Source organism: Phragmites australis, chromosome 2 (assembly GCF_958298935.1).
Source record: "Phragmites australis chromosome 2, lpPhrAust1.1, whole genome shotgun sequence".
NCBI classification, from domain to species: domain Eukaryota; kingdom Viridiplantae; phylum Streptophyta; class Magnoliopsida; order Poales; family Poaceae; genus Phragmites; species Phragmites australis.
In genome coordinates this window covers 44,502,174-44,516,972 of record NC_084922.1, presented here as the reverse complement: position 1 = coordinate 44,516,972, position 14,799 = coordinate 44,502,174, and the positions used below count along the sequence as shown (strand labels likewise).

General features: G+C 44.7%; 1 pseudogene; it reads left to right on the top strand.

Annotated features, from left to right (window-relative positions):
- Positions 1-1,075: 1,075 nt before the first annotated feature.
- On the top strand, positions 1,076-4,036 carry LOC133909151 (ras-related protein Rab11C-like; annotated as a pseudogene).
- The last annotated feature ends 10,763 nt before the right edge of the window (positions 4,037-14,799 follow it).

The window sequence follows — 14,799 nt, the reverse complement described above, 5'->3', positions numbered from 1 at the left end:
AAAAGAAAAATAGCCTGTCCGGGCCGAACAGACCGAGCCCCCGAAGGAAAACAGACCGAGCAAGTCCAAACATTTTGCTTCAACCTGTCTCGGAAAAGAACCCAAGCCCATCAACCACGCACGTTCCACACTTAGAAAGTTCGAACATTTTTATTTTTATATTTTTAAATCAAAAAATTATAAATATATGTGTCCATTTAAAAGATTGCAAACCTAAATTTATGTCACCATTTGGGAGGGCGATAGATACTTTTTTTTTGTTTTTTATAGTACAAGTTATATTTTTGTATGAATTTTTTTAAGAATCAGATCATAGCATCATCTACACCATATAATATTTTTTATATTTTTTATGATTATTTTGATAGTATTTTGAATTTTATAAGTAATAGAATATAATATTATTTTATTTTTTTCAACGATCAGTAAACCGTCGATTTTACATGATGAAAGTAGGAAATACTTCCTTTTACCGAATCAAGCGTAAGTAGATAGAGATTTATACAAGTTTAAATCTTCTGAGAGATAATAATTTTATGTCTGGTGTTTTTTATAATCTTTGAGATAATGTAAAGAGAGTCGTGACTAATCTAGATAAGATATAAAATTACTCAAAGTCTTATTATGTGTGTTCTAAATGAGTTATCGATATGGATCGCAATTGCAGATAATTTATATGGTTTCTGAATCGCTTGTGTGTTCCTTGTCCTACGCAATGTCCTCTAACTATATATATATTGCTGCTCGTAGTTACATAGTTAGTACTACTTATCGTCGATTTTTAAACCTGTGGCCCGGCGACAAGTCTAGATTTGTAATTGTTTGATTTAAAAATATAAAATATAAAAAAGATCTAAAAAGTTCAGCCACTGACCACGGTACGGCACATTCCCAGATCTGATCTGACAGCCACGCCACACACCGAGCCGAGCCGAGCCGAGCCGAGGCGAGGCCGAGGGAAGGGAACAACAGCCAGCTACGCGCCAGCCGTCGATTGGCTGGCCATTGTTGGATACCGCCAAATCAACCGCCAACTCATCAAGCGCGTCCAGCTCAGCGCAAGGTCCCTCCACCTCCACGGTCGCCGCCTATCGCGTTTCCTCCTCCCCCACGACATCCCTCCCTCCCCTCGGATCTGCCCCCACCGTTTCAAATCCCGACGCGAGCGGAAACCGAGAGCCGGCCGGTGGCGGCGGGTGAACCAGCTAATCCCTTCCCCGTTCGGCGAACGAGCCGTGCCGCGTCCGGTAGGATTCACCCCGCAGTAGTTGGTTCGCTGGGTTTGAAACTTTGGACTGATTAGGGTCGGCGAGGGAGGGCGACTGGGAGAGGCGAGATCAAATGGCGCACCGGGTGGACAACGAGTACGACTACTTGTTCAAGATCGTGCTCATCGGCGACTCCGGCGTCGGCAAGTCCAACATCCTCTCCCGGTTCACCCGCAACGAGTTCTGCCTCGAGTCCGAGTCCACCATCGGCGTCGAGTTCGCCACCCGCACCCTGCAGGTACGTCGTACATGCGCCCCGATCTGATCGCGCCTCATTGTGTTGTGGAATCGCGCGCGACGCCGCCCATTTGGTACCATCCGTCATTGTGAGATCTTCTGCTGATTTGTGCCGTTTAGGCTGCTAAGGCAGGGCGTCGTGCTTTGACGTCGTGTGCAAGCCTGTACGCTCAAATTTTGCAGTCTCGTGCCCCATTCTTCTGTTCTAGGACTCTAGATCATAGATGAATGGTCCCCTGTACGATACCCATGATTCCCATGGGAATGTCTTTATATGTCTATCAATAGCATGGAAAGACGCTGCAATGCGTGTTGTTATTGAAAAGGTGACATGGTAATGCAGTAAAAATTGGAAAATATGATAAGAAAGACAGTGTACTCTCTTAGTTCCCTTAACCATGTGTAAATTGTACTAGATTAATATACGATGCACATGCCAAATCCAATTTCATGATGATTTATACGATGCACATGCCAAATCCAATTTCATGATGATTTAGGATGTTGAGAGTTGTAGACAAGCTTTTTTTCTCAAGTAAATAATGTTAGGAAATATAGAAGGTATCTTAAGCAGATCCAGACTAAGGATCTCTTTGGTCCTGCTATTATTGAAAGCAAAGGTGTTCATGCTGCGGCTACCTGCTTACAATCCAAAACAAATTAAACATACTGTTATTACCATGTTGGTACTGCATTGGAAGAAAAAAGAGCTTGCTAGACAAAGGAAAAAAGAAATGACACCCTACAATATATGAGCAAAGCAGAGCTGGTGCCCAGCACCTGCTGGAGTCGTATGGCTTGCGCCATCTAGTAGTGTAGTTCAGCTGCAACATAGATTGATTGGTAGTAACCTTTCTCCATATGGTTGGCATATACTGTCATGTACTGCCTAAGCCTCGATGAATTGTCTTTGTCATGATTTTCGATCACATGACTTTAGTACCAATTCTGTACAGTAACCATTAGGTTAGAAATGACCTTATTGTTTTTTTTTCCTCGTTCATTGCTAATCTTAGTTTATTTAATAGTGAATGGTACATTGGAATAACAAGAAATTTATTTTTTCTAATTTACATGTGCATCGTCTGGATTTATACACAATTCAGTAGAAAGGGGAAAAAAACAGTGATAGCTAGAGCTTTCTGTTGCTTTAAGCCTTTAACTCATCTTGGCAATTGAAATTTGTAAGCGTGATTGTAGAGCGGTCTGTAACTATTATTATTCTTATAGCATGCATATGTCGTGGTGAAGATATCCTTTGAAAAATTGGAATTACCTTTCAAATGAATTTTGTATGAGTATATGTATGGTAACGTGGAAAAGCTCTAGCTCTTCTGGCACTTGAATTCGCGAGGGCAAAATGCTATGCCACGGACCATGCTGTGCTGTGCTGAAAACATCCAATGTATCATGAGATATGTATGTATGTGGATTCTTTTTCATCATATACATCTCTTTCTTGCGGATTGTATGGCTAGATACACTAAGCTCAGGTAGGAGCAGAGTTTGCTTTCCCTGTTTTCCTGCAGAATGTGCCATGCACTTCAGTTATCATTTAACGGTGGATCTCCTACTGTCTAGAACACAAAAAATTACATTCTAACAAACCTTTATGCGTACAGACATCATCAACTTGTCCAAGCATGGAAAATGCTTATTATGGATTATAGAGTCAGAATTACTTTTCTTACCGATGTTCTGCCATTGTGAAGTCATTATGTTCTGCAGTTCACCTCAACAGAAGTTTATCTTTGTTCTGATACAGATAGATGAGAAGACTGTCAAGGCTCAGATATGGGACGGCTGGTCAGGAGAGATACCGTGCCATCACTAGTGCTTATTACAGGGGCCCGGTTGGAGCGCTCTTAGTTTACGACATAACAAAGAAGCAAACTTTCGACAATGTTTAAAGGTGGCTGCGAGAGCTCCAGGATCATGCAGATGCAAATATTGTTGTCATGATGGTTGGTAACAAGTCCGACTTAAACCATTTGAGATCGGTCCCTGAGGAAGACGGCCAAGCATTTTCCGAGAAGGAAGTCCTATCCTCCTTGAGACATCTGCAGGAGGCAGTCAACGTCGAGAAGGCGTTCCACACCATATTGAGTGAGATTCATCAGACGGTAAGCAAGAGTCTCTTGCCGCCCAAGAATCCGCATCTACAAACGGGCGTTCAATGCAAGGAACCTCCATCAACGTTTCTGAAGCACCCAGCAACACAAAAGCCTCATGCTGTTCTAGCTGAAGAACAGCTTGCAATGGAATTGGAAGGAGCGTTTGTTGCTGCCGAAATGCAGCGTCATGCTCGCGCATAGCTTGTAGATTGCTTCATATTATTTGCCTTCCAGGGCCTTTGACTGGTAATTCTTTTATCACAGGGAATTTTCCAGTACTATACCTGTAACTTGTGAGGATCGAAGCATATTCCTTACCCATTTGTTATTTAACTTATCATGGCATTCACTTGTAAACTTGGAGGGACTAAAGAACATTTTGTACCCTGTAACACATTCTTCTCCTGTTGGCGATAATTACTGGGTTTTCCAGTACCATTTCGACTTGCTGTTCCAACAGCGTGGCAAGTGAGTCCTGGTGTGATGTTTGACGGGTGTTCTACAAGTCTATTGTTCCGGCCTGCAGTTGCCTGTCGGCATCCCTGTGTTTCTGATACCTGATCCGTCGTTCCGGTATTTGATCTCTGTAGTCTACTAGTCCTGTCACTAACAACGACACCTGCAGTGCTCGTCTGCCTATCGAAGAAGGATTTGATTGGAGTCGTGTTCTCTCAGATTTTGTTCTCAGCTGAAACTGCCAATACGCGCCACTGTTTCCTCAAGGTAAGCTTTCATCATTGTTTATGATTCATCGAGCTAAACTTTCATCGCCGATTGGTTTTCGTCCTCTTATTCACTGGTGGATTCGTTGACGTCTATGCCATCTCCACTGCGTTATCACAGCCTCTGTTCCTTGACGTGTGCCGTGTCTGGGTCCGAACCGTGATGGCCTCCCCGCAACCACCTGCATCCACTTCACCCTTCCTCTAGGTGCTCTACTCCTGCCTCGATTCGATGGCTTGCGCGGTTGTTCACGCTTCGTTTCTTGGATGGGATATGCAGACGTGACCATGAGTAACTGCTCCGTGGCCTACCACCTTGCCGACTGCCGACCTCCATGGATCAATCCTCCCTGCACCCCGCCCATGGCTGAGTAACAAAAGTAACACACCAAGAGAGGAAATCTTCAAAATGGCACCCAGAAGTGGATAAGAGCAGCAGATGCTTTTATTTGTTGGATGATCTTGAGCCATTGGTAGAGAAGAAGATGCGATTATTTTATTGCACTTTCCTCCCAATCTTTTTCCCGTGCTGGTACTGAGTGCATGTGGATCGCTGATCCTGAAGTTGCCATCAATGGCCCACCAGGGTTTAACACCTATGACCCAAAAGGATGGACTGGACCATGCTACATTTTGCAACTTGGATCATTTGAACTATACGTTTCACCATTCTTAATGCTTACTAGTACTAATATACCACGAATGTGTTCTTGGGGCCTAGCTCACAGTGAACATGTACTGATCCCAATCCTCGATCAGAAATTCAGGACCCAATTCTGTACATATCCCCCCCCCCCCCCCTGTTGCTGAACACTTATTTCATTTTTAAAGCGCCAAGCGAGTTGGTTGTATAGGGACAAATTTTGTATCTTGGCATAGCATATACTCAAGTCACATTAAGCCACAATTCAATCGAGTGGGGGCCCGTACGTTCTCCTAGCTGTGGACGGTTTTTTATCCAGATACCGCGTCAACCACTCGTAGATCCTGCACCAAGTACTAGCTTGAGTAGCATGGTGAGTATCATCACTGATCCCTTCCCCGACCATAGCGGTACCCTTGCCTCGTCACATTATAGCCGTAGGGGCGCGTGCGCATGCACGATCTGATCGGTGATCACAGCCAATTTTAAACTCGAAGGAAAGGCGTGTGCGTCCCATGCCGGCCGGCGGCCAAACCGGGGGCCACCGGCCGGTGGGAACCGGGACATGCTATACACCAAGACGAACCAAAAGTTTTTTGGCCCATGCAATGCAAAGCAGCTACGTGCCACTAACGCCTCACGACCCCACGGCACAGTAGTAGCATGTGTGCATGAGACCATGACGCTGCATTGCACGACCGAAAATGTCGAGAGTCAACTCCTTAACTGGCTCTGTCTGCTGCCTTTGGCGCAGGCAGCCAAGGAGCCAATGCAAGCAGATGGGCGTTCTGGAGCGCATTGAATAGACTTGAGTTCTCGAACGGTCGCAGCAGCGTGCATGCATAGCTTGGCTGACCGACGACTCCATGCATCTGCATGGGCCGAGGAATCGGCAGAAGCTCACCGGCCAAAACGTAAATGCATTACTCAAGTACTCTTTCAGATCCCAAATACTCCGTATAAGTCAACTTAAATTTATCTTAAGTCAATTTTTTACCTTTGATTATTCATAGCTAAAAAATCATATCGATTGGTGACATAAGTTTGATGCTACTAGATTCATTATAAACATACATTCATAATATATAACTCTTTTTATTTAAAATAATGTAGTTTTCTAAATTAAAAAGTTTAGGTTTATGCCACTGGTTCAATTGTCGTTTCAATTTTTGTCACTGTTTTTTAATTATAAAGTTCATGCCATTTGTTCGTAAAAAAAAATCGGTTCATGCCGGTAGCTGCCACGTTTGGACTGAAAAGCTTGCTCGGTTTATGCCACTGATTCGGTCCAACAAGTGACATAAGCCTAACAAGTTTTGAAACCAATAGCATGAACAGAATGATTAAAAAAACTAAAACTACAATTGACGCAATAGCATACACCTAAAATTCTCCTAAATACTATTAGTGAAAGTGTCATGTCGAAGACTATGTGTACTTATATATAGGATCGATGAGAGAGAGTACCATAATTAGGTTCTGCATGTGATCGTAGACGTCACATAACTGTAGAAACATGAGACTCTGAGATAATTAAGCAAGCACCACACACGACATGCAGGGCAGGGGCGCACGACTTTATAGAAGCTCAAGCTAACAATCGTTGGTTGAGGATATATTGATAGCTATGCAAATTCTATCTTTAACACCCACCCGCGGTCGTAGCGGGAGGATCCGGACACAAAGACTGGAACGGAAATATGTGAATAAATGTGTCAAGAACCCCTTGGTCATCACATCGACGAACTAGTGAGAGGAAGGCACATGCAGAATGTGCACTTGACCAAGTGAGACCTTCTCGGATATGAAGTGGATGTTGATCTCAATATGCTTGGTTCGTCAATACTGAATGAGGTTGGACGACATGTATATAGCATTCACATTATCACAATAGACAACTGTGGTGAACGTGAGCGATTGATGCAAGTCCTTGGCTAACTTTCGAAGCCAACGACACTCGGCCACTACATGTGTGACGGCTCAGTATTCAGCCAGAGCGGTTGAGTAGGAGACTATCATCTGCCGTTTGGAAGACCAGGAGGCCAAATTATCCCCGAGGTACACACAGTAGCCAGAAGTGTAGTATCTCGAGTAGGGGCAGCCGACCCAGATGATGTCAGAGTAGGCTATCAAGGGCGGAGGGGAAGAAGTGATGAGGTGAAGACCATAGTCGATGGTGCCTTTGACATGCCGCAGAATCCGCTTGATGAGCACATGGTGCGGCTCATGCGGATCGTGCATGTAGAGGCACACTTGTTGGACTGCATATGTCAAATCTGGAAAAGTGTGGGTAAGATGTTGTAGGGCCCCAGCGAGGCTCCTGTACTATGTCGGATCAGTAACGGGTGTGTCATCCAACGTGGAGGGTTTGTCCGGAGAGACAATTGGTGTGCTAATGGAGTGACAATCGATCATGCCGGCCCATTGGAGAAGATCGGTGGCATACTGTCACTGTGAAAGAAAGATACTACTCAAGGAGCGAATGATATAAATGCAACGAAAAAAAATGGAGAACCCCCAGGTCGGTCATAGAAATTTCGAAGTGTAGAAGAGCGGTGATTTTTTGTAGGAAAGGAGCAAAAAAGGCTGTGAGAATAATATCATCAACATACAATAGGAGGTAAGCAAGATGAGTACCATCCTGTAGGATGAAGAGAGAAGCATCATAACCTAAGGAAGTGAAGCCTAGGGTGCGGATATGAGACGTAAAACACTGGTACCATGCAGGAGGGGCTCGCTTATGTCCAGAGAGGGATTTTCGAAGAAGATATGCATGCTCCGAAAAAGGAGGATCGACAAAACCATACAGTTCTTAGTAATATACTGTTTCATCAAGATTGTCATGAAGGAAGGAATTTTTTTTACGTCCAGTTGGTGAATAGGCCAAGAGTGAGAGGTGGTGATGCTTAGAACAACATGGATGGTGGAAGGCTTAACAACCGAATTGAATGTCTCATTAAAGTAAATGTTGGGTTGTTGAGAATAGCCACAAACCACCCAACGTGTTTTCTGATGAGCAAGAGAGCTATCAGAATTGAATTTATGTTTGAAGATCCATTTACTGAGAACAAGGTTGGTGCCCGGAGGATGAGAAATGAGAGTCCATGTGTTATTAGCCATGAGAGAATGGTACTTGTTGGACATCGCACAACACCAATTGGCATCAGCAAGGGAACTCATGTAGTTGGTAGGAAGTGGAGAAATAGAGGAGTGCATAACTGAAAGGTTGAGACGATCAACAAGTTTGATAATACCGACGGTGGCACGAGTCACCATGTGGTGAGGGCCAGGTCAAGGACGAGGAACTGTATTAGCCGAAGGTACAACAGTACCATTGGATAGTGGATGGAGGCAGGATGGCATCCCATGGTGGTGTTGTGTCGGCTAGAGGTACATGGACTTCTGCGATAGCCGACAAATGGTGATGAGGAGAGCCGACCAAAGGTGTGATCAGCTCTGTGATAGCTAGTAGATGGAGAGAGGGAGAGCCAGCCGGAGGGGTGATGACCTCTACGATAGCCGACGCCGTGGTCCGTGGCGTAGAAGCCATGGATGATGGAAGAAGTTGCATGTCACCCATGTCCAATTCTTCTAGGTGTGCTGAAGAAGCGATGATGGTCGTTGTGGCTGCGAGGAAAGGAGCAATGTTGTGACACCCTGACCGTGTGTCACGGGGCACGGTGACGAGAATGTATCGAGAAAATCCATAGAGTCACCAGCTGATGTATTGTGAGCAGTAAGAGGAAACACATACCCATCCAAAATGACATGCCATGATATGATGACTCGGTTGGTTTGAAGGTCAAGGCAATGGTAACCCTTGTGAGAGGTCAGATAACCGAGCAGACACAAGCGGCTGAGTAAGGTGAGAGTTTGTGAGTGGAGGTTGTGGACATGTTTGGGTAGCATAGGAAACCAAACATGCGAAGGAGAGAATAAGTTGGCGGCTTTTGATGCAGGTGCTGGAAGGGAGTGGAATCACGGATGGTGGACGACGGATGATGATTCAACAAATGCGTTGCCGTGATGTGGGCCTCGGCCTAATACTCTGGTGGCATGTGTGCATGAATGAGAAGCATGCGAGAAATATTGTTGATGGTGCAAAGCATACGTTCGGCCTTGCCATTTTGTTGCGATGTGAAGGGCAAGAGAGATGCAATAAGATACCATGGCGGAATAAGAAATCAGTGGTGGCGTTGTTGATGAATCCAGTGCCATTGTCCACTTGAATGATTTCTAGTGGGATGCTGAATTGAGTTTGAACATAGGAGTGAAAATGGACGATGGTGGCATGTACATCAGACTTTTGTTTGAATGAAAAGGTTCAACAATAATGAGTAAAATCATCAATGACTACTAGATAGCATTGAAAGCCGGAGATACTTAAAACAGGGGACATCCAAACATCACAATGAGTAATCTCAAAAGATGACGATGATGAAGAAGTAGAACTACTGAACGTGAGACACGCGTGTTTGCCTAGCTGACATGCGTGACAAAGATGGCAATCTGATTTATTGCAAGCTATGAGTGATGATTTTTGTAGGATATGGAGGGTGGTGGTGCCAGCGTGTCCCAAACGCTGGTGCCAAATAAAGGACGGTGTTGTGATGAATAGAAACATGTGCGTCGAGGTGGATAAAGAAGGAGACACAAACATGTAGAGGTCGCTATTACTATTGCACCAAATAATCACGTGTCGCGTCCAAAGATCCTTAACAGAAAAACCACGATAGTAAAACTCAATGGAACATGAATTGTCTCAAGTGAATTGTTGGATGGATATTAAAATTTTCAGTAATGAGGAAACGAGTAAAACATTTTTTAGGACAAAGTTGGAGGAAGGAGTGGAAGAAGGGCAGTGCCACATGTTGAAACTGGAATGGTGGCGCCGTTACCAATGGTGATAGAGTAGGGAAGAGGGAGGGACCGCGACAAAAATAGATTACCTTCGGTCATTGTCATGTGCGCCATGGCATCGGAGTCCACAACCCACGTGCCTGGGGACTAGGTGAAGAGTGCATTCATGTCCATGATTTGACCGACCTAATCCAATGTGGTGTGGAATGCTTGGGGAAGTGGCGAGGGGCGTGGGCTAAGAATACCAAGATGGTCGACGACGTGACGCCACTGCTGGGTGATGTTCTGCATGGCCCCTAGATTGAAGCATATCCATGGGTCGTGCGGCTAAGGGGACAATGCGTCGGAGTTCGTCACGAACTGGCGCTTGCTGTTGTTAATCCCTTTCCTAGCCTTCTGCTTGTCGGAGGGTATAGAGACCATCTGGAAACACCAGCTCGCGCTGCAAGCGAGGGGCAGCGTGGTAGCAACGAGAGCAGTGATGGCCATTGTGCCGCGACACCGACAATGTGGTTCGCACGCATCTCAGCGAGAAGGAGCGAGGTACGCCCAGAGGCGAAGGTCGAGAAGGGTTCCTTCCTGGCGATGACGTTTGCCTAGTAACTGAAGCACGGTGCGAGCCTACACAACAAGTTGAGGACAAGCTGTGGATCAGAGATAATGTGGCTGAGGTCATGGAGAGAATCGATGAGGTGCTGCATACGTTGGTAGTAGTCCGAGATGGACATGTCACCCTAGATCAACGAGTGTAACTGAGAGCTTATATAGATCACATGCGATTCTTTATTGTTGCCGAAGTTGGATTCGATGGCAACCCAAAGATCATGAGCGTGTTGCCCCACACACACAGTGATGTCAACGATATTTTCAGAGATCGAGCTGAAAAAACCAGGAGAGGACATTGTAGTCCGCCTCAACCCATTCGGTATCGTCAGTGTTCACAGGGACGAAATCGTTGATGTGGTGAAGAAGGTTGAACTAGTTGTATAGCATCGTGAAAAAGGCTCCACTTGGTGTAGTTGGTGGCAGCAAGATCAAGGGTGATCAGTACGTGGGTCTTCATGTTGACGACATTATCAGAGCTTGTGGAGGAGACGACCATTGTGGAGACGACATGCGTGGTGGAGTGGGTAGCCTCATTGGACATGGTGCACACCAAATCGGGATGGATGCAGTGTAACAGGTGGATGACGACGATGAAGTGCCGACGATCAGGTAGGGTTTGATGAGAGACCTAGGATTGAGATGTTGATACTATGTAGAAACATAAGAGTACAAGAAAATTATGCAAAGCAGCACACACACATCTGGTAAGACATGGGCGCACAATTTTATATAAGCTCAAGCCAACAACCGTTGTTTGATGAGATTACAAGAATGCAAACCGAGACAAATATACTATTACCAAAACAGGATATTGACAGCTATACAAATTGTATCTTTAACAGTAACTCGGAGCTCGAGTAGATGGTCAACTTGTCAGTGCTACTACGTGTGTTAACGTCATCAGCAGCAGCCAGCTGCAGCTACGCACAACACATTGAACACAACACAACACGGATAAACCGCAGTACTATTACGTGCATGCGTTTTCGTGTGCAGCATGCAAGTGCTTGCGAGAGCGAGCGAGCACCTGACAGCAGGTGTCAAATCGGTGGTCTAATGACATGTGCCGGGATGATGATGGCCAGATGAGGTAGCAACAGCAAGGCAGCAAGCAACAAAGATACCTCGGGCATGCAGTCGGCCTTGTACCGCACGTCACCTACGTCGGCACAGCCCTAGTGGCTTGCCTTGCCACCTGCTGCATGCTTGCCAGCTGTCAATCAAATACTCCTTGTTTAAAAATAATAACTGTATTTTTTTACTCGATCTTCAAAATTAAATTTTAATCAAAGTTTTTTCACAAAATATATTATTTATAGCTATAAAATATATAGAGTGTGAAATTATTTTAAATTATGAATCTAGTTATATAATTTATATATACTAGATATCTTTATAATTTAATTAAAATATATAATGTTTAACTTTTGGAGGAGTAAGTAACAGCAGCTCCACTAAATATTGCTCTAGGCAAGGGGAAGCGTACACCAGTAGCATTGGCCTTTTAGAGTTCAGAGGCGCTTTGTGCTTTGAATGATAGTAGATTTTTTACAGTTTGAACCTTGCTAAAAACACATTATATAAATAAACCCATGTGAATATAATTTTTGAAAATGAACCTGTTTGTACAATGCAATGCTATTTGACGTCGTGACTAAATAGCATAGTGTCGTGATAATTGTCGTCTTATTAGTTGTCACGTATATTCTCCTCTATTAGACTTATAAGGTCATAAGTGGTAAATGACACAACATCGTGCAATTTAACAACGGTGCCATTAGTTGTGATGTCGTAAATAGATTTATTTTTGGATATTTTTCTCTATAGATCCATAATTAGAATTTTTTTTAACAGGGCCAAGACCTATAAATTCCACTTGAATGATACTTCTGCGCCGTAGCCCCGGTTAGAGCCACGGGACTACGGGTACTCGCTAGCATGCGGGTACGTACGTACATGGACGAGACCGTGATTAGCCAAGCTCCTCAATGGGAGAAAGAACCAAACAGATATGTACGCTATCATGCATCCGTCCGTCAGGGTTAGAAAAGAGAGAAGGGTTGGTGCAGGCTTCTCTGAATTGACACTAGCTGGTGTCGTGTCGCAGTGTCGCTAATTTGGAGTATGATTCCATGGTCTACGTACATCTGATGGGAGTCCTGATTTTGTGCAGGGAAGCGCAATCGATCGATCTACTAGGGACGTGTTTGTTAGTGACTAAGTACGCGTCATGTCATTCACGTCAATACGAAAAACTAGAGTTTGTAACCATCGCTTACAGTAGCTCCGTGGCACTATAGTTATCCTACGAACCTAAGACACATCAATACATGTCCCACTTCCAATCTTACCGCTTACAGGGTAGAACGCTCGACGGCAGAGACCAGACAATACTAATTTTGTACCCTAGCTCTAGTATAAGACCTCGTTTGGAACGCTATGATTCCTGCAGAAATTGTGTTGCCTGTTACTCTGCTAAGATTGATGATCACGAGTACATGAATATGAATAAACTTATCCTACAAGATAAGGATAGCTAATATTAGGTAATCATTTATTAGTATCCTAACGTTCCATGTAAAACGGATCACAAGTGATCCTTGACATATTTGATGAACCAAGATGATTATATAGACAGAGGATGCGCCTCCTAATTAAGTGAAGAACCCAAAAACAAAACTGATCTTCAAGCTCTTTTATGGTACCAGAGTCATGACCGGTCCTGCGTTGACCTTTTCCATCCTCGGTCGCACCACCAGTTCCCTCGAGTTTAGCACCGATGTTGCTCTCACCTCTACCACCGTCGGCATCCTCCCACAACCCGTCACTCCACCATTCTTCCAACTCATCACCATTAAACTCAAGAGAGAGAATTACCTCCTCTGGAAATCACAAATGATTCCCTGTCTCATGAGTAACCTCATGGGTTATGCCGACGGATCTAAGGTTGCCCCGCCGAAAGTCATCTATGTATCGGCCACCGAAAGAGCTGAGGTGTAGCTTCTTTCCAATTCGGCTTTCACAGCCTGGCTGCAGCAAGATCAGGTGGTCATCGGCGGTATCAGATCATCGTTGTCCGAGGGCGTTCTCGAACATGTCCTTTTCTGCCACACTTCAACGGATATTTGGGGTGAGCTTGAATGCAAGTTCGCATCCCGATCGCGTGCCAAACAAGTTCAGGTACGCATTGAGCTGGCAAAGCTCAAACACAATGACATGCTGGTTGTCGACTACTTCCATAAGATCAAGAATATGGCGGATATGCTCTCCGCAACAGGAAGTCCTCTCGCTGAGGAGGACATTGTCTCCTATATTCTCGTAGGACTTGGACCGTGCTATGAATCTCTAGTGGTGTTAATGGCGGTCCATTCAGATCTGATCTGACTGGGTGACCTTTATAGTTACACGGTGAGTCATGAGGCACTGATCGAGCAGAATGCCTCTAAAGGTGCACAATAGCACTTCATGTCGTCAGCAAACCAGCCGTCTTGTGGCTACCAGGGAGGTGGTGGCTATCACGATGAGTGCAGAGACGATAACAGTGGCGGCGGTCATGGCCATGGTCGCTTAGGACGTGGACGCGAACAAGCTATAGGATGTGGAGGTGGCAACTTCAACGTTGGACAACAGTCATACCGCAACAGCAACACTCAAGGACACGCACGTCTATCGCTCCCGACCTGTCAAATCTACAACAACCGAGGGAACGACGCTCTTAACTGTTGGAACATGTACTCAGAAGATTATCCACCAGAAGATCACAATGCGCATGCTTACCAAGTTGACACCAACTGGTACATGGATTCGGGGGCAACAAATCATATCACCTCCGACATGCAGCGACTGAATATGAGGAGCATCTACAATGGTGTTGAACAAGTGCAAGTTGCTAACGAAGCAGGTTTACCTATTTTGCACACTAGTCATACATCTATTTTTGGTTAATCTAGTCCTTTGAAACTCAACAATATTCTTTGTGTTCCAAACATTAGCAAGCATCTTGTTTCTGTTGATAAGTTAGCAGTTGATAACAATGCTTATATTGAGTTTCATCCCACTTCTTTCTTTGTTACGGATCGAGCCACACAGAGAGTTTTGCATCACGGACCATGTAAGGGCGGTCTCTACCCTCTTACAAGCTCAACCTCCACACCACTACCTTAAAGCATTATCTCCACATCCAAAGTAGATCAAGCCTTGTGGCATCGCAGACTTGGTCGCACATCGTCATCCATTATGTCATCCATCTTAGAGTCTCTTAAATTGTTCCCCTTGAATAAAGAATCACATGTTTGTGATGTGTGTCAACTGACAAAATCTCATAGATTGAAATATAGTGCATCATCTCG